The sequence below is a fragment of the Chamaea fasciata genome, unplaced genomic scaffold (assembly GCF_029207755.1).
Source record: "Chamaea fasciata isolate MVZ Bird 193981 ecotype frontalis unplaced genomic scaffold, bChaFas1.0.hap1 SCAF_1, whole genome shotgun sequence".
In the NCBI taxonomy this organism is placed as follows: Eukaryota; Metazoa; Chordata; class Aves; order Passeriformes; family Sylviidae; genus Chamaea; species Chamaea fasciata.
Window position 1 is genome coordinate 145714476 of NW_027094086.1, and position 26369 is coordinate 145740844.

A 26369-nucleotide genomic window follows, 5' to 3' on the forward strand; every position below is an offset into this window, starting at 1 on the left:
ACTTCCACGGTGCAAAACTTGCTTCAAAGGGCAGAGCTGCCACAGGGTTTCTTTACCCCACAGACAGTGGGGAAGCTGGTGCTGTTGTGCTCATCCCTCTCCTCTGCTCCTTATGGCACCATACTGACCTTGGCCTGGGTGAAACCTCAAATCCTCTTCCATTGGGGCTGAGACTGCCAGGAACCAGCCAGAAATGTTCCCTGCTGACAGCACTGCAGCTACTGAGCATGGGAAATGAGCTGTCAGCACTGCTGACTGAGATACAATTATGGCTGGGGAGTAGCTGAGAAATAATGTCAGATCGGTGTGAGGCTGTTTGTGCCACAATCCAATCTGCAAACGAAACAGGAGAGAAGATCTTCAAATAAATTATTTATTTAATGAATTAATCAGCCAGCTTTAATTTACTCAATCAATCAGAAGTTCTTAAGCACCGTGGGACATAAATGGACTAATGTTTTTCCAGGCATCAGTACAGAAGGTAATTCCTGGTCAGCAGCACGAGTGTTCAGTGGTTTGGGCTGACAGATGTGTTCCTGGATGTAGCTGAGTCAATGTCTTACTAAAGCACATTTCAGCTATTCTAAATTGAGATTAAATCCCTTTTCTTCTTCTTTAATCACTTGCCTCCTCTGGAAGGTCCCTGTGACACAGCAGCCCACGTGGGCAGCCATGCAAAGGTCTGTTCTGCAACATCAGCCTGAGCTTCGAGGATGTGCAGGCAGTGGCATTGTTTTGCACCATCCACCTGAGAAGGCAGGTGAGAGACAAATTCCATTATTTCCTCTTTGTTGTAAGGGGCCAAATCATCCCTTATGCGTAACTTCTGTGTTCAGGCTTTCCCTGAGAACTTATTTTATAGGAACTCTGCTTTCTTCCCCACCACAGTTCCCGTGCACCATAGAAACACCGACAGTGATATTTACATCCCAACCATGACCTTTCTGGAGACTAAAAAGCTTCACAGCTGCTTTGTTTGGAAGTGGCTTCTCCTTTTCACGAGAGACTGAACAAGCCACCTCATTTGCTCCTGCGTGGCACTTTCAATGTGATAAATTACCTCAGCTACACATAGCACAGAAAACTCTCTCTCCTGCTGCTTGACACGGGGGCTACACTGCTCCAAACAGCCTCCCTCAGCTGCCTGGTTTGTGCAGCTTTGTACCTGCAAAGGGCACACAACAATTCACAGGGCTATGCTTTATGCAGGCACAGGAAAAGCTGCTTTCACCAGGGAGAGAAGTCACATCCTGGGAGTTTTGCCAGGATGAGGCATCCACCACCACCACCTTTCCCTGGCTCAGTGCTCCTGATGGGGCCACAGAGGTTCAATGATGGGCTGACACAGCTGCCAGCAGGGATGGGCATGGAGGCACAGCCAGGTTTTATTTTTGGCGTCACATCTGAAAAGTTCAGTGCAGTTCCATAGCTCAGGTCAGCTTGCATATGCTGCTCAGTTACAGGAGAATCATTTTGCCATGGGAGAAATCCCAGAATGAGGGATGCCTGCAGTCCTCAGGAGCTGCTGGTTGCTTGGACTTCTCTCCAAAATCCAGAGTCACGCTGTCATTTTGCTCTTTTCCTGGGGATTAGTTTGGGTATTTCAGCTATTTCGGACAACTCATCTCCAGCTGGAGATCCTCACAGATGCCTGTAATGCTCTCAGGCTCCACAAGCCTCGCTCGTTTTTGAGTGAATCCAGGATCATGGAAAGGTAATGGGCTTCCTAAGAGCTGCTCTGGGCTTCACTGAGAAGCTTAGAAAGCGATGTCAGCTGAGGACAGATTCACAACCTCAAACCTCCAAATGACTCACAGACCCCTGCTGACTGAGGGGCATTTATCAGCTTGGGTTTGATGGTGACAGCCCTGGGTCTAATTACCTAGGGAATATTTCACTAGCTCCAAATTGCACCAGGACGAACCAAAAAGAAAAGCACCCAGGGGGAAGGAATGATGAGACATGCTGTCTGAAGCACAGAGCTGGGCATTTCTGCCTTTATGGCTGTCAACAAACCCAATTACTGATTGATTGGCAGCGAATCAGGGCAAATCCGCTTAGCTGGGATTAGATGGAGAAGGTTAATGAAGTGTCTGAAGGCAGATATTAGATGCTGGTGCTGTCTGGGCAGAGCAGAGTGCAGCCGGCTCCTGGCTGGGGGCACACCTGCCTTCCCTCACCTGCAGGAATGACCCTGGTGCTTCCCAGGTGGGGCACTGGAGACACAGAGGGCACTGAGGAGGCAGAAATGGGCCCAGGGAGGACCAGGAGGGGGCAGGGACAGGCCAGTGGAGGCTGAGCTACTGCAGCTACCAGGGTGTGAGTGCTGCAGGCTGGGTTTGTGGGTTTGAGGGACAAAACAGAGCTCAAAGGCTTTGTTCGGAGGTCATCTTCTGATCACTGTCACAGCCACAAGCAACAGAAGTGCAGCCATGCTGCAAGCAAACATGCTGAGCAATCTGATCTCACTGGAGATGTCCCTGCCTGTTGCAGGGGGGTTGGACCAGAGGAGCTCTAAAGGTCCCTTCCAACACAAACTATTCTATGATTCAATGAAACAACTCCTCTGCATCTTGGGAGTGACTTTCCAGTTTCCTTGATGCTACTGTGCAGTAGGCTGAACAACCTTTGTCACCCCCTGAAAGGAAATTCAGCATTCCAAACCTGGACTGGAACTTTAGTTTTGTTTATAATTAAGCTGAAACAAAATCTTTTCTGTAAACCCCAAAGGATCCTTGTTTGCTTCTGACAGATGTGGTCAGATTCTCCACTCTCTTTCACCACAACAGATCAATAGTTACTACATTAAAGTCACTGGTTTCACACAATCCAAAATCAATGCAAAGCAGAAAGCAAACAAATCCACGTATAACAGCAACAGGTAATATTTTGTCTCTCCTCATATTGTGATTACTATTCCATAGCAAGGGTATTTTCCCCTCCCCATTAGCATTGAGCCAGAGCCTCTCATCTTCCTTTGCTTTTCCATCCCTCCTCTCTCACATCTGCCCCTTCTCACCCCCACTGGCCAAGGCTGAGGCAATCAGCAGCACTGGCAATGCCTCTGTGATATTTGATAAGGCGAAAAAACTGCTGTGCAACAGCCGGGAGAGGGGAGTGAGAATAAGTGAGAGGAACAGCTCTGCGAACCCCAAGGTGAGAGAAGAAGGACAGGCAGCAGATTCCTCTGCAGCTTGTGGTGAGGCAGCTGGACCCCTGCAGCCCTTGGAGGTCTGTGGGAGAGCAGAGACACGTCCAGAACCCCTGGAGAACCCCAAACCAGAGCAGGGGGATGCTGGAAGGAGGCTGTGACTCTGTGGGAAGCTCGTGCTGGAGCAGGCTCCTGGCAGGACCTGTGACCCTGTGGAGAGAGGTGTTGAAGAATGGTTAGCAGAGCAAGGCCACGGATAATTAGAGGCCCGATACCAGGTGCTAGCAGCCTACGCGCTGCTAAGATAAGCTGTCCTTGGGACAGCAGTAAGCACGGATACAGGCCAAAGATAAAAAGAACTTGTAGTTAATAGAGCGTAGCAGTAGCACATATACAAAGTTTTCCGCATGCCAAGAGGAGGAACCTTCTCACGCTTGATATAGCCAAGCAAGTATAGATGAGTAGTGTATGCTAACCAATTATAATTTGACAAGTATGCTGAACGCTTCGGGCAAAAGTATAAGAACGGATGTTATGAGCAATAAAGTTGAACAATGTTTTACCAATCATATTCATTGATTGCATTATTGCCTCGCCGAATTCCTCCGCAGAGAGGAGCTGAGGGTGGAGCAGGATTGCCGGCAGGACCTGGTGACTCTGTGGGTGATCCAGGCTGGGGCAGGCTGTGCCTGAAGGAATGACCCCACAGGAGGTCATGGAGAGCTGCAGCCCATGGGAAGGACTCACACTGGAGCCCATGAAGGACTGTCTGCCCTGGCGGGCCCCTGTGCTACAGCAGGTGGATGGTGGGAGGAGCAGTGGAGATGAAGAAATGTGAGCAGAACATAACCCCTGTTCCCCTGTGCTGTCTGGAGGAGGAGTTTGAAGACTGGAGAGTGAAGCTGAGTTCAGGAAGAAAGGACTGGTGGAGGGAAGGTGCTTTTAGATTATTTCTTACTTCCTGTTATCATACTCTGATTACTTGTCGCAAATTAAACTGATTTCCCCAAGCAGAGTCTGTTTTGGCCATGACAGCCATGGCTTCCTGTACTTACCTCCATTCTTTTGCTGTATTTTTCTCCCTTCCTGTCCATTTGAGGAGGGGGCTGATGAAGCAGCTTGGGTGGGCTCATGGCATCCCTCTCCAGTGCATTTTGTCCAATGTATTTTTTTTTTAAATCAGAATTTGCAATTTCCCCTTCTGACAAGAAAGAGAAGGGACAGAAAACAGTTCATTCTGTAACATATGAATTCTGTGCTCTCTTTAACTTATCCCTGATGGTGCAGGATGAAAGACTGGGATGTGGAGGGAAGTTTGCACCAGTGTGAGCTCATTAGACAAATATTTGCACAAGTGTGTGGATCCACTTGTGAAGTGAAGTAGGCTGGAGCTGAGGTTTCAACCATCAGGGTCTCTTTGCTTTCCATAGAATCATGAATTCTTTAAGTTGGAAAAGTCCTTCAAGATCCTTGGGTCCAACCATTAAGCCAGTACTGACAGTTCACCTCTAAACCATGTCAGGGTGTTTTTGTCACTGTCTGTGAATGATCAGAATTTTCTCATGGAGCAGAACAAGTCTTGCTCCAGAAACCTGCTCCCAGGAACTTTAAAAGATCCTAAAGACAGCAGAATTAAAGACCAGAGATAAAGGATAATGCAGGCTTCTGCACATTCTTCCTGAAAAGTTACAGGTAGAGACAGATGCAAGGCCAAGCACCTGGTCTTAATCTGTTCAAAAGGGTTAATAGCAGGAGTCTGCTTCTGTTGCCTCTAAGAGAGACGTCTGGAGGTGCAGGCAGGACCTCGGAGGAGCCAGAAGGATGAAACATGGCTATTCCTCTGCACAGAAGTCCCTTCTCTCTGGAGAAGGTGTTGTGTAACTTGTGTTTCTTGCACTTCAGCCACACATTTTTTAAAGGCACTGCCTGTCTTTTATCTTTGTATTTTTAATAAAGAGCATATAAAAAAACCCAGCCAATGAACCCTTTTAGTCTCCATCATTGTTATCTCCATTAGATGTGTTACCTGGCTACTTAACCCACACTCTCTTTGATTCCTTTACCATTATTTTCCCTCCATTAGCCCACAATCATTCAATAACAAGCCAGAAGATGAGCTCTTATCTCCTCTTAGAGCCCAGGCAGCTTTATTGCTCTGTAGTGCATATGAGATTACTGAAATGCCCTTTTCCTCTCCAGGTTTGCTCAAGGAGCAGATTCCTGCTTGCTTAGGCAGTGATTTTCCATAACTGTGACATTCTCCAGCATTCCCATTCCTGGTTACCTCTCCCCTGCTCGTGGTTTTAGCAGCAGCTCAGCACTGCCCATGCAGAAGCCCAGAGTGACCACATGGTCCATCCTGAGGTCAGGGTTACCCCTGGAGCAGGTGGCACAGAACTGCCCAAAGGGTTCTTTTGATGGAGGGCAGAACCTGCACTTTTCTACGTCTCTTTGCTTAAGCCATCAGAAATGGAAATTTAAGATGTAATTCTTACCAGCAGGATGATCCTTCCAACTTGTTCCAGCCCCAGGCATGCTCTTTATTTCTCTTCCAGGGTGTTTTCATGCTCTCCAAGCAGAGCACAAGACTGGTGCAAAGGCAATCTCTTCCCTGAAATCTGTGCTTGGACATCAGCTGTGTGAGCCACTGCTCATTGATCATGCTCACGGCACATCTGTAGGGTGAAATTCTAGACTTGCACCTTATTTTTTAAATTTTGCTTCTTGTTCTACAAGCAGGAAGAGTTCACAATGAGGGAGAGGAACTAATCTAACCACAAAAGTTATTTCTCAATGTTAACAAATACAAACAAAACCATACCTGCCTGCTTTCTACAGATTCATCTCGCACAACTCGTTCCCTTGGCCCTCCCACCATGCTTATTTCTTCTTCATTATTTCTTCAGAACCATTTCCCTGTTTTCTTGTCAACCCTTCCATCCACCTTTACCTTCCCTCCTGTCTGTGATGAATTTCTTTTCAACATTTTCTTCTTCAGTTGAACCTAACAAGATGTGGAAAAGATGTTCCCTGCTTCCCAGGAGTAAACTCTTCTTCCTCTTGCTCCTTGAGCTGTCTGTACTGGTGCACTGTGGCCAAACTGCTCCCATTCATAATTGATAAATATCCAGACTTTGCTTCAGCATATTTAATGATCCACAGAAGATTCACCGTGCTTTTCACATTAACTGTAATTATTTTCTCACAATTACACACTAAAAAAAAGAGACAGGTAATCACTGAAATTAAATGCAATTCTGGAAAGTCTTGAATGTTCCAAACTAATGACCAGGAGAACCACAAGCTGTGCATTTCTCCTTCTGCAATCTCTTTGTTCGTTTGACCTCTTTTCTAGAAATTACTCTTAATTTCAAAATGCAGCCGTGAGTGAAAGTTTGGTTCCCATCTGTTCTTGGCTACACAGTTTCTGCTCCATGAGATCCCTTCCAGAAATGCATTAGTTATACATTCTTGCAGAGCAAATGTGGGCATTGTCTGCAGAAGCGCTTGCTGTGGCAGCCACCGGGCATTAATAAACATGACACCTCTCCTGTGCTCTTTGAGCAGGGAGGTTTCTGCGTTGTCATCCCTCAAACAGGATCCCTGTTAAACAGGTAGAGCTGTGCACTGACTATCAGGCAAAAAACATCGGCTAATGAGTGAACCAGTCTTTGGAACAGCTGGTAAAAACTGTAATGCAAATCCCAGCCCTGCATCTGAACTCAGCTGGATGCTGTCAGACAGGATTATTTATGGCACCCATTGGGAACCAGCATGAATTTAGCAACAGGAGCTGGATTTCTGAGCACAGGCCTTGTACCCCTTCATGTTTGCAGCAGAATGTGGATGAGGAATAACAGAATAATGTGATGACAGATGACTTTTCCCTTTTCTTTAGGACCCTTGTCATTGGGAGAGTTCTAGGATCACCTGCTGAATGCAGAAGAGAACCAAAGCATTTCCTCTATGGTGAGATTCCTCATTTTTTTTTCTATTTTAGAGCTATCAAGGCTTTTCACGGCCTTTTCTTTGTGCAGCGTTAGTAAAGACATGCTTGGGTCTGTATGACATCCAATGGAATGTGATTTTATCTGACATTTTGGAGGCTGCAGCTGTAGCTCCACCCTCCAGACCTGCAGCGCCTTCCAGATGGGGCTGGTAGGAGGAACAAGAAGGGTGTTCTCTAGAACGAGAAGCAGCTCTCAGAAGAGGAGGCCTTTCCAACATGACTGTCACTGTCTATAGCTGAATTCCTGAACTCAAGAGAGTGATGGGAGCTGGAAGGAGTACTGCTGTGTATTTGGCATAGTGTAGAGTTAAACTCCAAAAGAACAAGGGAGTTTTGTTCATGTTATCACATGTTACGGCCTGGAGTTCACTCATACAAAACTTCCAGGTCTCTTGTTTGTTTTAGTCTGAATTAAGGAAGAGGGAATTCATAGTTTGGAAACTCAGAGATGTGGGAAACTGAGAGATATACACAAAAATGATCCTTGACAAAGCTTTTCCTTGGGAACTGACTTTAGAAATTGGAGGTTTTTTAATGATTTGCTTAGATTATTGTCTTTTTTTCCCACCCCCAGGCATTCAGCACATGCCAGCATGGCACGGAGCCATGGTTCAGTGGACAGGTCGGGGTGTTTTTGTGAGGAGCAGCTCTCATGCTATTTTCAGTTGCATTTTATGTGTTGGTAGAATAGCAGGTGTTGATTAACAGGAGAATTCAGTTTTGATGTCTTCCAGGCTTGTGCAGACTTTCCACCTTTCATACACAGCTGAGCCCCCTTGCAGCTCTCCCTGCAGGAAACCTCCAGGTCACTTGATCCACGATTCCTCTTGGGGGCTGCACAAAAATCTCAGGGGAGCTGGGATGGACCAGCCTGGTGAAAACACCGGGGAGGTGTTTTCCTGGCTGGGTGGAGGGAGCAGCAGCAGGAGGGGTCGGTGGGGAATGCAGCACCCTCAGCTGGGTGAGTCCCACAGCTGGGGATGCAGGATGGGAGAGCCTTGCACTTACTGTCCATGTTGCTGGAAAAAATGAAGGACTGTGTGAGCTACCATGTTGCTGGACTGTTCTCCCTGGCCATGCCATGAATCTGTGACCACCAGAACCTGGGTGTCTCCATGCCTTTGCCACAGGCTGTGCTCTGCCTGCTTTGCCTGAGTCATCACTCATTCCTTGGTTTCTGCAGCAGGAAACACTGCTCTTTAACCCCATACTTTTAGCCTTTGATCCCCATTTTTTCCCAATTCTGTAAACTTCTGGACCCAATGATTTTTTTTCTACATTGTTTTTGCACTTGTGTGATTTTGAGCTGTAACCCAGGCAACTTCTTCAGCTCGGAGAGCTTTTTGAGTGGCTGACTCTCTTCAGCATTGTCTGTGCTGCACCAGGGCTTTGCAGGGTTGCAGCTCATATTACCAAGTCTATGGGATGTGTGTAGTTTATGGAGCATCCCTAGGACATTGTGGTCACAAACGTGGCTTGGTTTCCATGGTTTATAGAGGGAGCCTGGCCTGGGTTATTATTCAGAATTTCCCCATTGAGATTGTAGGGAGCTGGATCTCCACCTGTGAGTGCAAGAACAACAGTTCCTGGTGAGTTTCAGTGGGTGTTTGTATTTGTCCTTCCACAGGTTGTCTGGATATTGGAGATGGGTCCCTTTTTTGTGCAAGGTGGTCTCCACACAGGCATATAGGCATCATCTCCATAGAGACAGCTCATTGTCACAATATCTTTTTAGTTTCCTAAAACAAATCAGAAGGGATTTAAGAGGTTAAGAAAATCATCTTGATGAAATTTGTACTACTGGCTGGATATATTTCAGCTGAATGAGTTTCCTGCACAACTGAACACACTGTGTGCTTTCTGGCATAGCCACAGAGTGCTTGGCTCTCAGTCAGTACATCATAGAATCATTAAAGCTGGAAAAGATGCAGTGTTAGCAATCCATGGGAGGAGATCCCAGCCAGTGTCCAGAGCTGGCATTTTTTTTCTGCAAGTCCCATAACATTTTGTGGTTTTTAAGTTCCAGATTTTGGAGTACTAGCAGTGTACTCTCTCCCAGCTGGAAAAATCTCACCTAATTAGACATACAGGAAAGCTTCATAGGTCAAATATAGCCTAAAATTCAAAAAGGAGAAACTGCTTGCAGCCAAAACTGATAAAGCTAGCGAATACCTGTTGCAGTTCAGTAAAGTGCAGTGACTGTGTGTAGCATTACACTGGGCTTAACTCTCCCATAATGAACCATGTGCAGAATAAACATGGTCCTTGGCTCCAAACATTTTATACTTGTTTTCATTTTAACACTTATTTTAAGTTGGCACTAAGATTTTTGGCTCCTTGAGATAGTTGTGAGGGGTGATTCTTGTACCCAGAGGGAAACTGGGCTGTTGCTGACACCTGAAAGTCCTGGACTTGTTATCCTGAGATCTCATGCTGATATCTGCCATGACAAAAGCCCAGAGGCCAGGTGGTGAACAGCTTCAAACCTCTATTTGGTGTGCTAGTTCATTAGATGCACCAAGGGTTTGAAGGAAAAAAATCATTTAAAGTTGAGTAGCAGCACTGAAAAATGTCTACAGAGAGAAGAGAAATAACAGCTCCATTAATTTCTTGGGGTTTTTGTAATGAAGCTGAAGTAAAATTTAGAAATGCCATTTAGAACTGCAAAATACAAAAGTGACATTTTGAACACTGCAAAGCAAAGAAATTTGTCTCTCTGCTTTACAGAATGGAAATTTTCCCTGCCAATTCACCCATCCAGCCTTATCAGCTGATCACAAAGCATTGGCACCCCCTCTAACCCAGACACCGGAGCCAGTCCTGCTGTTGTGGGATGTGGTGGTGATTTATAGTCTTGCCCATAGAGATGAGGATCCTCAGTGTGGCCACATGAAACAAACCTCACAACAGTGTGGCCGCCCCCTTCACCCCATCGTGTGCAAAAGCCCCTCCCCTGTGAGTGGGCAGGGGGTGACAGGTTCAGGTGACAACAGCAGTGGCATTGCCCTTTCTGAGGAGCCACCCTCAGCCTTCTCTGAAGCACACAGGCCTCCACAAGGAATATTTATGGCTTAGGATTCATTTGGGGTTGCCTAGTAAAATGCCACCCGAATCCTTCAGCCCTTTCTTCAAGAAATTTCTTTTCCCTGTTCACTCCCCAGACCCTGTTTCCCTTATCAGCACAACAGGTGGGTGGAGCTGCTCTTCCAACATAAAAGAGGGAGAAGGAAACCATTTAAAAGCAACCCAGGCATAAAAACGATGTGATCAGAGGCTGCCAGGAGGGGAAGGGCTCTTCTTCATCACGGCAGTGTGGGAGGTCAGCTGGTCAAACATTTCAACAAGAGTTGATGGTACCAGGAAGATCAGACAGAGGGAAAAATAAGACTTCCCAGTTCTATCTGGTCAATTTTTTTCACAACTGTAAGTGGGAAGGTTTTTTGTGAAGGGCAGGAAATTAAATATTTCATCCTTTGACCCTCTCTTTTGTAGATTTCTGTCAGTGAAGTGAGATGCAAGGGAGTAACCACGACAGAAAAGTGGCATGATATGATGGTTTTGAAACTCCTGAACTCTGTATTTAGTGTGGCAACTGTGCTTTCAGCCTCAGCCAGGGCAGGACAGAAAACAGATCCTTGCAGAAGTGATCTGGGAATTGTGAATTGGACTGTAGGTGGAAGTGAAGTCAAGCTTAGAGTCATAGAATTGGTTAGGTTGGGAAAGACCTTTAAGATCATTGAGTCCAACCTCTAACTCAGCACTGCCAAGTCCACCACCAAAACATGTCCCAAAGTGAGACATGTTCATGTTTTTGGAACAGTTCCAGGGTTGGTGACTCCACTTGACCCTGAGCAGCCTGTTCCAATGCTTCACAATCTTCTTGGTAAAGAATTTTTTCCTAACATCCAACCTAAATCTCCCCTGATACAATTTGAGACCATTTTCTCTCATCCTGTCACTTTGAGCATCCCATGAGCTGTGTAAGATGGAAAACAGATTTCCTTTGCTGTGGAAGTGTGTTGGGAAGAATCGCTGCAGAGGGGGTTGGGAACTTCACTGTTATGTCCATGACTTGTGTGAGGAAAAAAACAATCAGATTTTGCCCAAGTATTTAATTTTTTGCTAAACTGTCCCATGTAGGACTCTTAATATCAAAAGAATCACCAGGAGGAGTTGCTACAGGTGTTACATGTGTTACACCATAAAATATTGGAACTTTACCCCAATTCTGTCCCTTGCTGATTTCTGCTCAAGTCATTGGCATTTTTCCTCCTGGTGTCAGAGTGGCTGAAGGGATTCAGCGGAAGAAAGCAGCTCAATAAAGGAATAAACCCAGGCAGGTTGTTAGAGATATGATGGGCTTCTCTGGGTAGGAAAGTCAAGGCTTCCAGGGCTGTGCACTGGCAATACCAGTGGTACAGCACAGGCTGGGGGTGATTTTCTCTGAGGGGGGTTAAACCTCTTCGGAAGGGAGATGTTTAATCAGCACCTTTAACGCTAGGCAATGTTGCAGGTGATTAAGCAGGAGCTTGTATTCGTAAAAGCAAATGTGAAATCACTCAGGAGTGCCAGCAGCTTGGGATGAGATTTGCAGAGCATAGTACCAGAGGGAGCCTGCGTGGGTGATGGGAAGCAAGCCAGGTAGTAAAGAAAGCTTTAATGTCCCCTGCCATCCTGTGTGCCTCTGAGACTGGGGTTTGGGACCAAGCGCTGGCTGAACAGGAAGCAGTGAAGTTCTTTGTGGTTGCTGGTTCACTCCTACACTCAGCAGAGCTGGATGTCTCTGTGCATAAACGTGGTGACATCAGGGACTGTGCCTCTGCTTCTGCCTTGCCTCCCATGCAGGACCCCTCAGTTATATACCACTTAAATAAAGAGAGGTCATGGGTGAGACAGCAGAAGTAGCCAGCTTTCTAAGGAGAATTGTGAGCTAGCCAAGGCAGAGCATGAAATAGAAAAGGTCACAATTTTGGACATGGCTAAAAAGGATTTAAAGCCCAGAGACTTCGCCAAAGGAGATAAAACCAGGTCTCTGTTTAGAGGATTCAGTTTTCCTTGAAATGCAAAACATTGGGGTAGGATCTTTCCATGAACAGCAAATGCTGAACACGGTGGGAGCCCACCAGCAAATCTCACCTTTAGAAACAGCAAATCAGCTCAAAAAACAAACAAATAAACAAAAAAACCCACAAAAAACCCGAACAAAAACCCCAAAACAAACAAACAAAAAAACCCACCAACCCAACGACAACAACCCACAACCTGCTATAGAGATTTTCCATGAAACAGAGGAAAGCATGGAGCTATTGGCTAACCTGGGACTTACTGGCAGATGTGCAGGGTAGCACAGAAGGCAAAAATCCATCATCAGAAAAGACTCAGTGGGGGCCAGGGGCTGGGCAATGCAGTTGGGCCAGTTGGTATAATTGGCAGAGGTGTGACTTTCACAGCAGTTCTGTGGGGCTGCAGAAAACTTTGAGTTGGAAAGGAGCTCCAGCAATTGGGAGTCAGGTCAGGTTTCCTTCAACTTCTCGCCACTCCCATTTGTATAACACAGGATCTCCAAGAGTTTGGAGGAAGCACAGCAGGAGGTGCTTCTTTCCATTTTCTTACTCTGACCTTTGCTAGAAAGCAAGAGGTTGGTAGAGCATGAGCTCCCTGTGCTGCTGGGTTTAATATGCATGAGGAAAAAATTGATCCTCAGCTGCCTCATGACGTTATGGGATTCTGAGTAAAAGACATAAATCCAGCCTGCAAGATGAGGGAAATAAGTGATTATGGGAGAGAAAAGAAAAAAAAAAGAAAAAAAAAAGAGGGAGGCAGTTGAGCTAACTGCAAGCACAATGGAAAAACTGGCAAGAAAAAGGGTTACCACAAATATAAGACTACCCAGGATAAATTAAAAATTTAATCAAAAACTGAAATGACTCCTCTGCTCTCTGAAAGATGGACACTGAACTGAAGGGGCTGATGGTGGTGGTAGAAATATCACCCCTCCACATCTCATTTCCATCTGTGTGGGTTAACAACAACAGGAATTTGGTTCCTTTCATAATCAGATGTGTGGTGGATCCCAGATGAGCCATCTCTGAGATGAGCTGAGCTGTGGAGGTCAGTGAACAGCCACCTCTGTTGTGTCCACAGGTGATATGAGGGACAGGTCTGCCACCCCAAAAGATGTGGGGATTCAGCAAGGACCCTGGCTCTGCAAAATGATTGGGCAAGTCTTCTCTGGGGATTTCATTCAGGCCAATATGGGATACTTGAGAGGTGTCCTGGAGGTTTGTCTGTTGCATTTGCTGTTTGAGATGTGGCCTGGTTGGTTTGCAGGGAAGTTTTTTTGCAGAAGAAGATGCAACAGCCTGGAGCTGCATTTTGGGAAGAGAAGATGTGTTTGGATCTGTCTGTATGTGAGGCAGGGCAGAGATCATGAGCTCAGTGTCGATTGTGGGTGAAATCAGGTTGGTGGGAGAAGAAATGGGGTAAGGATGAAGCTGAGCTCCCACTGTTACCACTAAACACTTGAAATCTTGTCCAGCACTTGCTAAGGATCCTCAGGTCCACAACACGTTCTGATCTGAATTTGGGAGATGCTCTTTGATGTGGACACAACTTTGTTCAATACAAGCTGTACTGAGCTGCTTCTACCAAAAAAAAAAAAAAAAAAAAAAAAAAAAAAAAAAAAAAATTATACCTGGGGGAAGCAGATGGCAGCATACAAAATTAAGTAACTTTTAAGATTCTTAGCACAGACATATAACTCCCTGGAGACCATAGAAGGTTGGGTTTTGGCTTTTCTGTATTAAATTTTAAATATTGCAACTAGAAGTAAATCCAGAGGATAAGGGGAAACTGCCTTTGGAGCAGAAAAAAGCCTGCAGTGCCTTGAAATGATGGCTTTGAGCCTGTGCATTGTTCCTGGCACATTTGGGAAGCTCGTGGAGAAAGCATAGCAAAGCATGCCTATTGAATTTCAGACAAATGTAAAGCACCTAAATCCTTCTCAATTTATTGATTGAAAATACCTTCTACCTTTTCTGCATATTGAACCCTCTATAAAACCCAGTTATAGAAACACTAGTTGGAAGTAACTGGATTTGCCTGCTGGATGCTTTGATGTGCAGGATTTGAGTGCTTTGGAGGGGATTGAGTAAGTGTCTCAACATGCAAAACCAGCACAGATATACCTGACAGGATCAACTGAGAGGTACTGCAAATAGAAATTTCAATAGAGAGATAACAGTGACACTAAGACAGTCACAGATACAATGGGCATAATCCAAAAGTATTCCCCAAAGTGGAGATTTGAGCTTAGATAGTGGGTATTTTCTAAATGATCACTGTCTGCTTGGTTTAACAAATGAGACTTTTATTCCCTTCATTGATTTTACATGGGCAGAGAGTGATAGGACAAGGGGGGGACGGTTTTAAAACAAAAGAGAAGAGATTTAGATTAGATGTTCAGAAGAAATTCTTCAGTCAGAGAGTGGTGAGGCCCTGGCACAGGTTTCCCAGAGAAGCTGTGGGTGTTCCATCCCTGGCAGGGTTCAAGACCAGGCTGGATGGGGCTTTGAGCACCCTGGTCTGGTGGAAGGTGTCCCTGCTCACAGCAGAGGCATTGGAAATAGATGGTCTAAAGTTCCTTCCAACCTAAGCCATTCTGTGATTCCACATTTTCATCTGTAATTAACTTTTTTTTAAAATCCTTCTCAAGCCATATATTGAGTTCCCAGTTCTTGAAAGGCCACATGTCCATGCTCTCTTGGGTGAGTTTGATTCTTGCACTAGGACATATTCAAACATTCACAGCCAGAAGCATCTTCTGTCCCTTTACTGGCTGTAAGCTTGAGATTTGGCTTCTTTCCCCAAATTAAACTTTGTTGCTTTTTAATGGCTCCTTCACTTCTTCCAGAGCAGTTGAATTTGGAACCCTGAGGTCCAGACAAAAACCCATCTGCACATCACCAGGCTGCAAACACAGGGCTGGTTTTTATTATTTACAAGTGTCAATAGCATGGGAGTGTTTTCTAAACCACCAAGTGAAGAGCTCCCACAGCAGCTGGGCAGTGCTGCATGGAAGCAGTAATGGACATTACCATGTATCTTGTTCTGAGCTTTATGGACTTTGCACTGCTTTCAAGGCAGCCCTCCCTCCTGTCAAAAAAACAGATTTGGGGAATCAATCTGTGCTTAAAGAGCCATTCAGAGGAGAGGAGTTAAATGCTGCACTGGGTTTCTGAAATGCCAGGAATATTCTCAGGCACTGCTTCATATGACAGGCTAAAAAAGGTATTATTTAAAGTATAGTTGGTTAAAATAATGGATGTTCAGCACTATGAAATACCCCCCAGCCTATCTTATCCAAGATTTTTTCGTAAAAGCTTTTCACATAACAGGCAGAGCCTGCCTTGGTATCTTCAATAGCTGCTTTTAAATTGCCTGCAAACTGTGAACAAAGCGGAGACAGCATGTGAAAACCCACACATTCCTTACTACAGAGGATTTCCTGCCTTTTCTGTCAGAAGATAACTACTACTATGAGCAGTTCTGGACAAGAAATCACAGCCCTGAAGCAAGCAGTGGGATACCAGGACAAGTTGAGTGTAATGTGTGGAGTGATCTCACTTTGTGACACGTATCCAACCTCTCCAAAATGCTTTGTGGGGACTGACTGAACCTGTTGAAGGGGCTGCCGTGGTGTAGAGAGGCTATTTCATGTCCCCTCCTGCAGTGACACCTCTCATTCACCAGGTGGGCTAGAGGACTGTGAGCAATACGAACCCTTGCTGTGTGATGTGCCATTTGCAAACAGGAATGCCACCTAGAAACGAGGGAAAAAAAAAGAAAAAAATGCTTTATTTACCTAGAGCTTGTGTATGTGGACTGAAAATACATGAGCAAGCCAGTATGAAAACTCAGCTGCAGGTGTGTGGAGATTTCCTTGCCCGTAGAGGAAGGCAATGCACACAATGGTCCACAACCTCAGTCCACCAAGCTCTTTCCAGCTGAACCAGCCCTGCTTCTTCTTTCCTGCTGCTGCAGCAGGAGCTGCTGTATCCCAGGGTTTCCCTGGAGAATGCAGAGCAGGAGGCAAAGCTGCCTGGCACATCTGTAGATGTGGAACAGCCCTCCTGGCCCTGATTGTGTTTATGACACACAAGCACGTGTTGTGCCCCTCTGTGGTCAGTCTTTTCCCAGAGGGGACACAGGAGCTGGTTTTCCTTGTGGGATGGAGACAGAGGAGCATGCTGCTGCCTTCCTCTGAGAGCTCCATGGTGCCAAGGCACCATAAACAGCTTTGTGCTGCTCTTACTCTGCACTTCTCTCACCATGGAAAGAGATGCCATAAACGTGTTAAAAAAAAAAGAAAAAAGAAAAAAGAAAAAAGGAAAAAAAGGATAACTCTTTAGGAGAATGGGTAGTGGGAATTGCTTCTGTCCCTCCTCAGGCAACAAATTTGATTGTTGCTGTGAGGAAGCCACTTTGCAAAAGCAGAGTGTAGCTGAGAAACATCAAACAACTTGAAAGCAAGAGGTGTCTCTGAAGAGCCTTTCCTACCTCTGCCAGCACTGAGATTTGGACTGAAAACCCCAGCACTGACAAGCTACTCTGCTCCAGTTTGCTCTGCTTGGTCATGTTTGTGTTAAAACTGATTTGTTAGCTCGTTCTTCTTTTTTAAAAAACCACATTTTTCACATGACCTGGATAAAATCCCAGTAAATGTTATGGCCCCCGAATTGCTGGTGTGTGTTGGGAATTGCTGCTATGAAAAGGCAAAGCAGCAGAGTGTGGATCTCAGGACACTTTACAAGCAGGAGGAGTCCCATTCCCAGGCAGTCCTGTGAGGAACAGGCTGTTGAGAACAGAACATGGGCTATGTTCTGCCAGTGTGCTGGTCCTAAGGACAGCAGCAAGGACATGGTGATCCTACAGATCATCCAGTCCAACTGCTGATGCCTTGAAAAGCTACCTGGAACAGAGGTTAGACAGTTTTAAAGGAATAAAGTAGGTATTTATTAAAAAGGCCTTCGAAGGATACACCCTGGGCACTACAAGAGCCTGGCTGTGGCTCCACCCAAAGTGGACGGCAGATCACATGTTGTACTTTTATTAGTTTTATATGTCCCACTTTTAAAAGTTTTGGTCCATTTACATATTTGGGTTCATTGTCCAATTACAACTTCAGGTTATAAAGTCCCATCCTCCCAGTTTGGTCTCCTCAGTTTGATGTCGTTTACACTTTTTGGGCCCGAAGCTGCAACGGTGTCCTTGGTTCTCAGGTTTTCTCGGCTGGAAAAGGAACTAAACTGTGAAGAGAACTTGCTAACCCTCTATATGAAGTTCAGAGTTACATACTAATGCCATGCAGAATCAGGAAAATATGAAAGCTAAAACTTAAGGCATCATTGCCTGTCTCTTTCAGAGATCACCAGTTTGAAGGAAATTGTTAAAGTCATTGTCCAAATGCTTCCTAAACACTGACAGGCTGGGGGAACTGACCATCTCTTTAGCAGCCTGTTCCACTGTCCAACCACCCTCTCTGTACAGAAATGCTTCCTAACATCAAGTCTATTTCCCTTCTCAGGATCCACAGCTGAAGATCACACCTTTCACAGGAGAGTAAGTTATGAACCAGTGTCCTCTGTTCTGCACCAGAGGTACTCTGCCCCCCATTCTTCCTCATCCTCTTCATCCTCTGCAGATTCTGCAGAATTAATGCACTTGCATAACTCCAAGGTTTCTGGTCTCCTCACAGGGACCTGGAGATAGCCTTGCCATTTGTGTAAAACATTAAAGTGAATGTAATCTTTCTTTTTTAATCTGAAAATTCAGATTAAGAAAGAAAAAAGAAGAAATGGAGATTCTGAAATGTTCCTTAGCTCCACTACTGCTCCACTACCAGCTCAGAGTGCTGAGGAACAGGACTGTAACCAGCATCCACCCAGCTGTCTGTGGGTGGCCCAGACTTCCTTGACTGTTCAACTAAATAATTTGGTGCTTTAATTTCAATCTGATTAGCAGCATTCTACCCCTCAAATGGTTGCTTATTGCAGTTAATTTTAGAGTATGATAATTCAAGAAAGAAGAAACTTTTATCATAAATAACTACTACTTTAAGGAAAACTCAACTGAAATGTACTCTGGAATATCTCTTTGATGTTTAATTTTTCTGAAATATGTTGTGGAATTAGAATGTATTACAAAATGCAAATGAGTTCACTTGGAGACAAAATAATTGCAAGTGTATTGAGAAAGATGGTGTAGACAGGATCTCCTAAATGGAAAAGTCTTCTTGATGAAGATTTTATATTGGAACAGGAAAGGAGAGCTGAAGACCCAGACTTAAACAGCAACTCACTGCTTAACTGAAGAAAAGCATTCTTTTCGTAGATATACTGTATACATTAGAGACTCCCTAATATCTGATGCCTCTATTTTCATTTGTGCTCCTTAGGCATCAGTGATCACTTTATATATGCAGTATAGAGGAGAAATGCAATTGAAAATGCCAGGAAATTAGGTTCAAGATACTTTATTATTTGTAAAAGTAATTAGAAATCTATACTTGGTGTGATTTAGGTCTGATAATGACCTAAGCGAATGCTGCTGAATATTTCCAGACAGGCTTATGAATCTGTAAAGTTCATGCTTCTTCAGGGACAGCCTGGGAACATAGCACATATCCATCTTGACTTTTTCTCCTCATTTAAACAAAAAACACCATTACAGATCAAGATACTTTCCTGCTTTCACATAAAATTCAGCTTCTGGTTCCTCCATATTGTGTGTAACTTACCTAATATCTGATGAATGAGATATTTATAGTTTTTGTCACTTCTCTAACTGGTGACAACTTTCAGCACTCTGAGCCAGCCACGTAGACCCTGCATGCAGATAAAATTATGGCCACCAGCCAGATCTCCAGGCACATTCCCAGTGTCCAGGCAGGTCCATGGCAAGGTGAGGGGCAGCCTGGGATAATAGACATGGCTGGAGAGGAAGCTGCAGATCCTGTGTCCCTCACTGAGACCCTGGCCAGGGAAAAACGGAGGGTTTCCAAATGCAGACTCACCTAGGGGATGTGTCTCTCACAAAAAACTCATGTTTCCTGGTGTTGTCCAAATTTGTGTCTATTGTTAAAGCCACAGCTGCTGCTGCTTCCTCAGGAGAGTAGCTCTTCCAAAGAATAGTGGAAGGAATTGTTACTTTTTCCAAAACTTCGTTTTTCCTCTCTCATTAGTTTCATCTTTAGCTCATTTTTTAGACCATTTTATGACTTCATGGCCAGAAAGACCCCACAGCTGGGGAGGTCCAGGAGCATCTCGGATACACCTCCATGGTTATGAATTCAGTCCTGGCATCAGGAAGCAGTTAAGGGGGGAAAGAGGTGGTCCCTGTTACCTCAATATATAATTTTTCTCTTAATTTTTATTTTTTTTAATTTTTTTTTTTAATCAGTGAGTTGACCTGCCAGTTTTCATCCATATGCCAGGTAGTTACTGACTCTATCAAGGCACTTTTGCTTAATCCAACCAGACAGGCATCCTTTGGGTAATTTGTGGGAAGTGCAGCCAAGGCTCAGTGATTAATTCTTCTAAATGACAAGCAAGCTGTAAACAAGTTTCCTTGGCTCCTGCTCTGCAATGAACATCCCCAAATCTTTGAGTTGTTTTTTTTTTTTTTTTTTTTCTGGTAATTTTCTTAACCACAGCTAAATTTTGGCAGCAATCTGCATTCTGACATCTGGACTTGGATTAGTATCACTTCTGTAACTTTCCTACCAGGATGAGGAACAGTTTGTGGACCAAGGAGGGTTTGCTCTGGGCCTTGAAGTGATGTTCCAAGCATGGGTGAGATCCTGGCAGTCTTCAGGTCCTTGATATCAGGCTCAAGCACTGCCCAAATCCAAATATTGGCGTAATGTGGGAGGTTTTTTCCTCCTGCCATTAATATGGGTGTTTTTTGCATTCACTGCAGTTTTCTCAATGCCTATCATCGACCATTTTGATCAAGAGAGAGGTTTACTGTGGGAGTCTGAGGCTGCATTAATGTTAATGTCAGCATCTCAGATTTTGGCTTCAGGGCAGTCATTTTTAAACATGAGGAAGAGGCAGGATCGAAGTATTTAAGGCAGCTAAATTCAGAACTCAGGCAGAAGCTGGAGAAATAATCCCAGATCTCTGAGTGACTATTGGTCAAGGTGCCCTCTCATTATCATTTTTATAGGTTTCCACCCTTGTTTTGTTCATCAGCCTCAGGCCTTCTGCTTCTTCTGGTCAGAATCTCTAAGGAAAAAAAAAAAGATTTTTTTCTTCCAAGCAATGGTAAGCTGCTTGGTTAACTCTTCCCACAGTTAACAGCTTTGGAAAAGTTTAGCTTCTTTGTATGTGGCTGAATTTCACTTTGATTCCTGCTGAGGAGGGTCCCTATTGTCATTGTCCATGTGAGACAGAAAACAGGAGCATGGAAATCAGGCAGTGGGAGAAGCTCTGATCTCTGGTGTCCTAGAGGAAAGTGATGGCAAGAGCCTCATGAAGCTCCACAGTGTTCCTCAGGGAGGTGGTTTTTTTTCCTCTATCCACTTCATCTCTTGGCATGCAAACACGGCTTCCAAACCACAGCACAGCAGTGAATCCTCCATTCAAACCCAGAGCTTGTGGCTTGCAAACAAGATCTTGTGGTGGGAGACACACCAGGGAGGGCCATGCAGGTACTCAGGAGTCAGGGAATGTGCTGCTCCATGGTGCTACACTTGAGCATTACATGCTGGGATGAAATTTTGAGTTTAGCGATTCCACTTTGTATAATTCAAGGAGATGTAAACAGTTCAACTCTGCTAAACAGCACACGTGCTGTGATTTGTCTCCATACCAAGACTTCAGCTTGTTTCCCACTGAAACCCAGCACTAGCCCAGAGCAGCAACAAAGATAAACTCAGCACTGACCTCTGAACTCAGGACCTTAACTAAACTGCTGCAAACTCATTTAACTCATTTAACCTCCTTTTTTTTTTTTTTTTTTTTTTTTCCCTCCCCTCCCCAAGAAAATCTCTTTTCGTGAGCCTGCTCAGTTATGGTGGCTTTCCTTTCCATTTAGCCCAAAGGTGATGTCCTGAAGGTTCTTGCACAAACAGTGTCCACAACTGTCTTACCTGCTGCAGAGCTGCTCTGCTCTGACTGCCCACACAGGGCTGTTCTCTTGTCCCAGCCCTTTTCCAGTTGGATTTATAAAATGGCAGGAGATTTTTTTGCACCCATATCTCTGATATCTAGAGAATGTTTTGAGATCTCAGAGAAACTAAAGAAATTCAATTGGACATTTCCATTCTAAGATGCTTTGAAAATATGAGCCCAAGTGTTCAGGTCCCTCCAAATTGTCTTTTGCTGTTTTTTGAAAATGTAAATATTGACTTCAGAACAACTTTCTAGTGCTCCTGTCACTGCTGCCAATATTTATTTTCTGCCGATTTAGCCTCAGAAACCAGAATACCATTCCAGGAGCTCTGACTACATTTCTCTGACTTTTCACAGCAGCACATTTTGTGGTGAGCAGCCAAGTGCTGATTTCAAAGGAGCCTGGCACAGCAGCAGACCAAAGCTCTCACCTCTCCTCCACCATTCACCATGACCATGTTGCAGGGCTACCCACAGAGCTGTGCCCCCTCACGGTGTATATACGGGTCTAAAACAAATGTTTCCAAGCTTGGATGAGGAGCTCCTATGTCTCTGAGCATTAAGGTGCCCTGGCATTGGGGCTCACTCACCCTGTGGCTGCTGTGTGAGTAGGACCAGGCTCCACCAGGGTGAGTGTCCAAGCTGGGATCACCCACTGACAAGTTATTTCTATCCCATAAAACCACCACTTCCCTCCCTGGGATGGATTCACTGTCCTCCTCTGTGTTTCAAGGGGCCAATCTGGTCAACCCTTACAACTTCCCTCTTTCTTCTGCCTACTGCCACCTTTTCCCATTTTTCCTCACTTTAAAGGGCTATGGGGATGAGTGGGTTCCAAAAGAACATGTGTAATAAAATATGGAATGATGACCCCGTGGAGTAGGAGTGTGGGACCAGCCATGCTCAGAGATCTTGTTTTGGTGCTTTGTTTCAGCCAAACATTGCTTCCCACACAGATGAACAACACAGCTAACATGCAAAAATTGTCTTCAGAAATACAAAAGGTCATCTGATACGTGGGTCAGAAGAGGACAAATCATATTCTGTAAGACTGCAGAGCTTGCTGGAGCATCACTTCCAACTTCCAAAGCGCAAGCCGGAAAATATCCTCCAAGAGCGACCCTCCCCTGTACTGAGATGTTACTGCTCAGTGTCAGCCTGTGCTCCAGAGAGGCACAGAGAGCCAACTGTGACCTTTGGGCAGCAGGAACTCACCACTTCCATTACTGTGTGGCGTTGCTGTGCCCCTTCCCTGCTGGTCTGGCTGAGGGACAGGTCTGAGGCAGCACCGAGGGGAGGTTTCAGCGCTGTGAGTGCCGGCACAGGAACTCACGCGTCTCCCGTGGGGGAAACCTGAGCTGCAAACGCCAGGAGTGTTTTGTTCTCCCGCACTGCCAGTCCCACCCCGCTCACCAGAACCTGTCTGCACTGAGAGCTCTTCCTCTCAGCCTTTCTTTCATCTTGCACCTCCCATAAATCCTTTTGGAATCTGCAGCAGGGGAGCAGCAAAAAACCTGAGCTGGGATCACAGCCCTTTGAAGGGAAGGATTTTACAACAGGTAGTAAAAGATAAAGGGGATGGGGTGTGTGTGCGCAGATCAAAGGCAGGATCCATGCTGCCTGTCTGTGTGCCCTGGGCATCTGTCTGCAGTGCTTAAACACTGGCTGGTGCTTAGGAATTTCTGGGGTATCCATATCTGCTTCAGCAGCAGTGGAAGGGAGCTCAGGGGAGCAGCCCATGTCAACGGCCAGAGGGGAACAGCAGAGCCTCCAGGAACCTTCTGAAGAGCAAGTCGTGGCCAGAAACCTGGCACTTGAAGCTACATATAAATATTTTCTGTATTAACCTCATGGAAAGTGAGAAACAACCTCTCCCCTCTTTCAACAGCATTCCCAAACTGCCTTCAACAGCATCTCAGTGATGGTGGGCACCTCTGTGGGAATGGGGACAGGGATGAGCTGAAGCCAGGAGTGTGGACCCGATATTTTCTGAGCCTGAGAATTGCTAGCTCTTCCCAAGGGAAACTTTTCAACAGTTTTCTTTTTCCCAAAACAACCTTGTGTAAACAATATTCCTTTCCCATAACAACAGGTGTTGTTTGCTATTTCTGTTACTTAGCCAATGGAAGAGGTGTCAGCCCTATGGACCAATAACGTGCCCTCTTAGTGCAGCATGTTATAAAAGGGCTGAACGAACTGTAAATAAAACCTTCTGGTTTCTACTGCCTTCTGACTGGAGTCAAGCATCTTTATTTCGTGTCCTGTTGCAACACAGGAGGGTCAGGGTTGGGGTGGGGACCCAAATGGAGCCTGTGGAGAGGCAAAGGCAGGGCAGCACCCTGAGAAAAGCACCAACCCAGAGGACAGTGCTGTGTCTTCAGGCCACAGAATGAGCAATTAGGTGGTCCTTGCTTAAGCCAGACATCTTCTACCTTCTTGCAGTGCAGAATTGCTTGGGAATGACCTGACAATATTTAAGAAATGCAAAGTGTTACCAACAGAACAATGCTTATCTGGGTGGTGACTTCTTGCTGTTTACCTGAAGAATTTTGAAAAACCGAATAGGAACCACATGGGACCTGTTTAAAACTCATCAATAACAGGTATGTTTTGAAGTGCTGTTCAATGGGCCAGGTGGATCCATGGTTCACTTCTTGAGCAGATTCTCAAAAATCCAGCTGACAAATCCAACGTCCATTTCCACTGAATTTTGACGGGCTAAAAAGCAGTGGCTCTGGCATCTTTAGGGTGAGTGCTTCGACATGAAACTGTGGGTTAGAAGTTCAGTCTGTTGCTTTGTCTCCAGGACTGAAAATATATGTAATGCTTGCGGTTGCAAGTGGTAAAGCTTTTGGTGTGTAGCACCCAACTGCAAGAGAGTGATTTCCTGTGGAGACCACAGTAGCCAGCACTTGAAACGACATCAGTGTTTTTTCCTTCGGACATTCATGTGCTTACTTACAAAGAATGGCCAGTAGATTTGGCCAGAATGGCCAAAGAAACAGTGTTTCAACCTGTTAAAAAACCACACATTTCCCCATTTTCTGGCAACGTAGCTATAGTAGAACTACATTGATCTAGATAAAATTCATGCTGTTGTGCACAGATTTTATGAACCAGCTCCAAGGAGTTATTTGGGTAACAAGATATTGGGCTAAAGAAGAAAGTCTCACTGTGCTCTCTCTCATTTCGCCGAAAAAAGAAACCCACATAATTATTTCCTGAGCTTTTCTCAGAACTGTAGTTTATATCATCTAAGACTTGTCTTAGATGAAGAGGTGCTTGTATTTCCCACACCCTCTCACTAACAGGTTTGTGGAGTGCTTTTTCACACCCATGATGTGCTGGATCATCCTCAAGTGATAACCCCTGTTCACACACCTGGGCTCTGTCTCTTTTCAAAGCCCATTTTAACTTTCTCAAGCAGAGGCACCAAGTAACAAGAACAGAGAAGGGTTGCAAAAAACTCTTCCCGTCAGATCTTCCTTCACTTCCAGGAGCCAGCATGAGACCCACACAACTGTGAGAGAAGGTGCCCCACAGCTGCCAGGCACATGGGGCGGCCTCCTTGGCAGTGCATGGGGATGGTTGAGTATTTTTGATCCCCACAAGGCATGTGGAGGAAGAGGAGTCTGAGCACAGAGCAGCAAACTGGCAGCTTGTCACCTCCCCAGACAGATGAGCCTTAGGGTGGCAATGCAGAGAGGTGCTGCCACATCAGCCACAGCTGAACATCACTGTCTGTCACCTCCACACTCCTGACTTCTCTTGAATCTTCAAACCACTGTCTTTCCCCAGAAATGCCAGTCAAAGGAATGGTTGGAGGAGAGTTGTTTAAGTTGTGGGCAAAACTCCTCATTCTTCATTAGCTTCCCCCCGGCAAGTCAGACACACACATAATACACCCACACACACCACCAAACAACTTCCACACAACTCACAGCGTTTTTTTAACTAAAGGAAGAAAAGAAGGAAAAAGAAGCTATTACATGTTTTACTACTTCAAATACTTGTGAGACTTGTAGCTACAAGAATTCTCCTGATGATCCCTCAAGGCAGTAAGAAAAAAGAGACAACTTTTTTTTCCCTATTTGAAAAGGAATATAGAAAAATTTTTCATTAATTCCTAGAACACTGTAAGTCAGAGTAGAGACTACATCCCTGCCTCCCACATGCAATCAGACACAGGAACAATACACTTCATTTAATTGCAGGAGAGGGTATGAATGTGAAGAGACAAAGCTATCTGTCACATTGCAGTCCAAATTAATGAAGCCCCTGAAAGCTTTTCTCTCCTGTTAGTCCAAAGCTAAAGATGATTTTAAAAGGTGCAGTGGTGCCCAGTGACAGGGTCAGAGGCAATGGGGACAAATGAAAACAGAGGTAATTACCCCTGAACATCAGGAAACATGTTTTTGTTGAGGATGCCTGAGCACTTGCACAGGTTGCCCAGGGCAGGTGTGGAGTCTCCATCCTTGGAGACATCCAAAAGCCACCTGGACATGGCCCTGGGCAAGCAGCTCTAGGTGAGCAGGGGGATGAACCAGGTGACTTCTACCCAACCTCAGCTACTCTGTGAACTCTAGGTCCCATTTCTTAACTTTGTCTGTAGCAATCCCTGTCTAGAACATCAACCCATCATGCATAATGATTAATAAAATAGCTCTCATTCCTGAAGGATCAGAGGGATTACCAAAACATTTTGCTAATCTCCTCCAGGAAGAGCTCAGAAAATGTTTTATCTCCTCAAATCACATATAATCGAAGCAATAAAAAAATTCAACAAACTATCAGAATTTTCCTTGGTGAAAATCAGTTTATTTTCATTCACCTTTCCTTTTATCCTTGATCAGAGAGAGGCTTTAGTAATTAACATTTTGCTGAGAGAGGTTTTTTGTCCTTCACGCATTCATTCAGTATTTCTAGTAAGAGCAAAATAACTAAAAGCCAGTTAAAATTGTGGCTGCAGTGTGACCACTTCCCCATCCCTGGAGGTTTTCAAAGTCAGGCTGGATGGGGCATAGTGGAAAGTGTC